General features: G+C 46.1%; 1 protein-coding gene across 1 annotated transcript in view; it reads left to right on the forward strand.

The window, feature by feature from the left end:
* Positions 1-4145, forward strand: part of HKDC1 (hexokinase domain containing 1) — a 36599-nt gene that overhangs the window by 9420 nt on the left and 23034 nt on the right. The gene's annotated exons all lie outside the window — the stretch shown is intronic.

Consider the following 4145-nt stretch of genomic DNA (forward strand, 5'->3'; position numbering starts at 1 on the left):
AACGATGAAGTGAAAATGTGAGACAGAGCACTGGTTAACGTGCTGCCTTGATTTTACATCCACGTGGGCACAGCACAGGATGAAGCGGTTTTCACCATAGCTCAGTGGTTCTCAGACCTCGGTTGCGTCAGAATCTGCTGGAGGGCTTGTTAAACTCGGGTTCTGGGCTCCAGCGGGCTTCTTAATCAGTGGGGCCTTAGACTGGCATTTCCAACAGGTTCCCATGTGATCAGGATGCTGCAGGTCTGAGGTAAGAGGGGGAAGGCTCAGGGGATCTCTCACCTCTGCACCCTTAGGAGGAGGGTCGAGGTCGAGTCGCCAGGGTGACAATGTTGTCCAGCAGACACCTCACCTGGGCTGTGGTCTCAGCTGTGCCCCTAGCCTGCTGAGGGCTCAGGCAATTCATCTCCATGTGCCTCCAATTTTCAATTTAATAGGGAGATGTCAAACCCAATTTTATGTTCATCTGTGAAAATAAATAAGGTCCATGTAAAAGGAGAATAAACTTTCTGGGGTCAGGGGTCACGGTCAGAGTCAGGTCTTCCCCGGCCACACCTGTCTGGGGTGGGGGCCCATGATCCCCTGCGGCACATACCGGTCGTACGTGACCCCAGCTGACCATCATTTCCTGGACCACCTAGATATCACAGCCTGTCCATCCAGGGTTGTGTTTGATATTGTTGACTCTGGGTGACGGAGGGTGGAAAGGAAATGGGTTTTCACGTCCCACAGACCTGGCTTTGAATCATTGTTTGGAAAGTTGTGTTGCTTGGGCCGTTCCGTGGCTTATTGAGCCCCTGGTGTTCTCATCTGTAAAACACAGTTCATGGTATTTGCCTGCTGGTAAAGCCCAGATAAAACACCTGCAATGCCCAGCACTGTGCCTGGTGCCCAGTGGTCACTGCAGGTGAGGACGGCTGTCCCTGTGGGACTTCCTCTCCCCGCGTTGTACCTTGTCCCCATTTCTGTGATGCTTCTGGGGGGGGAGGGGGCGGCACTGTTTTGTGTTGATCTTCCTCTCCCCTCTCCGCCCCAGGCTCTGGCTCCGTCCTGGTTTTCACAGCGCCGATCACTATCTGACAGTTGAAAGGTGTCATCAGTCATTTACTTGATTCCATTCAATGAGAAATTGCCATCATCTATCTATACCGGGCGTGGACTGAAGTTTACTTTTTTGTTATTTTATAAAGGAAGGGTGGGGGAAATAGTATGAAGAAGTGTTCAGGGGATGTTAGAAGAGGCCGGCGGAGCTCTGCTGTTTCATCCCTGTCTGGCTAGAAGAGCAGAGGTGCCGGGGTCAGTAGAGGAAGTGGAAGGAGGAGCCAGGAGTCAGGACTGGAGACTGGATTCATCAAATAGTGCAAAACCTCTGATCCAAGCTCAGAACAGAGACCCCAGGAAGAAGGAAGAAAATTCTCAAGCTCTGTGGGAGGTCATTTGACTTTGAGAACCAAACTTGGATATTTTCTTTTTAAAAATTTATTTTTATTGGTTTATTTTTAGAGAGGAAGGGAGAGGGAGAGAGAGAGAGAAACATTAATGTGGAAGTGGAACATTGATTAGCTGCCTCCTGACCAAGCCCACAACCCAGGCGTGTGCCCTGACTGGGAATCGAACCAGCAACCTTTTGGTACATGGGATGACACTCAACCAACTGAACCAATAGGCAAGCCAGAGCTTGCCTATTTTCTTGGTAATTAAGGCTGAATGTATGGTTTGTTCATACAGGAACTTTCTTTCTTTTTTTAAATTTTGTTTTATTGCTTAAAGTATTACAAAGAGTAGTACATATGTCTCCTTTTTTCCCCCCTTGACCTTTCCTCCTGTCTCCCTTACCCCCCAGTGTCTTGTGTCTATTGGTTATGCTTATATGCATGCATACAAGTCCTTTGGTTGATCTCTAGGAACTTTCAATAATAATATTAATAATAATAATAAACACTGTTTCTCAGATTTTAACACTATATCTTGTACTATGTGAACTCTTTATGTGTATTATCTCATTAAAATAAAAGACAATCATCTGAGGTAGATATAATTATTTTCACTTTATATTTGAGAAAAACTGCAGCTCAGAGAGGTTAAGAGACTTGTCCGAGGCCACACAGCCAAAAGGGACTCAGCCCAAGCTCAAAACCTTCCTGATCAAATTGCCTTTCCAGAAAGACACAGCTCTAGAACTTGGTTTAAAATGCCAGGAAAGCATTTTGACCCATTTGTGTCATATTCCAATAAGGATTTTTCAAGTGACATTTAAACTAGAGAAGGGTGCTTGATTATATCAAGGAAGTGAGGACTGCTTTTTCTCATCAGAGTTAAGTTGAATTACTTGTATTTTATAAAATGTCCTCCCAACTGCCTCTCAGTGAAGTCGTAGGTGAGGGAGAAAAGCTTTACCCAGGAGATGAATGAACAGTAATAACTGAGCGGGCACAGCTTTGAGCCATGATTCTGCCGCAGCTGTCGGCTTTGTGACACTAAGACACAGGCTCTTGGGGAAGGAGGTCTGAGCGGCCATGTACGTGCAGAGGAGGTGGGCGGGGAAGCCTTCAAGAGGAGGTCTGCCTGAGGGGGCTTCTTGGTGAAACGAGAAAATGATTAAGACGCTGAGGGCCTGGGAATTAAAAGAGGAGGTCACTCTTCCTTGTGTTTTAAATGAGGGAACAGAAAAGTCTTAGCTGAAGAGAAGTTTCTGTGTGTTTCTAATAATAAAAGACAATAGAAATCACCTGTCATCCCAATCTTCAGAGATACCCACTACTAGACTGTGGGTTTTCCCTCCAGTCACGTCTATATTAAATATTGATGTTATGCTGTATATGTAGTTTTTAAAAATATAGTTCTATGAATTGCTTTTTCCCTACCAACTGTCCATCACAAGCATTTATTCCCCACTCCTCCATGTACCCTCCCCCCAGCAGGCCCCACGCTGTCCCAGCACCTTTTTGATGGGGACGCCGCCCCTCAATGTCTTGGGTGAGGCAGGGATGTTACCCTAGCACAGTGATGGCGAACCTATGACACGCATGTCAGAGCTGATACGTGAACTCATTTTTTTTGGTTGATTTTTCTTTGTTAAATGGCATTTAAATATATAAAATAAATATCAAAAATATAAGTCTTTGTTTTACTATGGTCGCAAATATCAAAAAATTTCTATATGTGACACGGCACCAGAGTTAAGTTAGGGTTTTTCAAAATGCTGACACGCTGAGCTCAAAAGGTTCGCCATCACTGCCCTAGCATGTGAAAGCAGCAGTTAGGGAGAGTGGCCGCTAGGCAGCGCTGTGGTGCAGGGGGAAAGCCAGGTCGCCAGTTGGGAGCGGGTCTGAGCTCTATCCTTCACTCCCTGTGAGACCTAGGGTGATTTCCCTCCTCTAAGTCTCAGCTTCTTTATCCACAAACTGAGGGGGGTGGGAAGATGTGGTCAGGGTGTTTGTGAATTTGGGCTTAGCTACGCTCAACTGTGTGGCCTTCATCTCCACGATCTCATCCAGCAGGAAAAATTCTATGATTTTTTTGCTAGCTTAGACAGGAACCTCATGGGAAACCCAATTTTAAGAAAATCATTGATAATGCAAAATGAGAACCATTTTTCTAAGTTGCAATTAAGTTCCTGAGAGAGTTCTGCAAGGCAACACCATGTTAGTCCTGTTTTGTGGAGCTGACAAACCTTACATTCTGCACACATATGTGTCAGCCACACAGCAGGCATTTCCATCAGAGCATTCCTGTGACAGGCATGGAGGTGACCTTTCCATTTTGCAGGTGAGTAAACTGAGGGTCAGAGAGTTAAGGGCCTTGTCCGATGTCCCTGAGCCCGAGAGTCCTGACTCTTTAGCATCGTTCTTTCTGCCACTGCATGTAATGTTCCAAACTGCTCAGATGGGAAAGATAAAGATCTATAATAATAAAAGCGTACACTTCAAAAGTGAAACTAAAAGACGGAATGGACATCACCCAGAACCACAGGAAGGCTGGCTGAGTGGAAGTCCTACAACTAGGAGGAAAGAGAAATGCATACCGACACTCAGAGGAGGCGCAGTGCTGAAGTCAAATACTGAGGTGAGGAGTGCATGCGGAGTGGGCTGGTGGCTGAGGGCGCGGTTGGCGTTTTCAATCGGGAAGGAGGCGCAGACTCTGAG

The sequence above is a fragment of the Myotis davidii genome, unplaced genomic scaffold (assembly GCF_000327345.1).
Source record: "Myotis davidii unplaced genomic scaffold, ASM32734v1 scaffold134, whole genome shotgun sequence".
NCBI classification, from domain to species: domain Eukaryota; kingdom Metazoa; phylum Chordata; class Mammalia; order Chiroptera; family Vespertilionidae; genus Myotis; species Myotis davidii.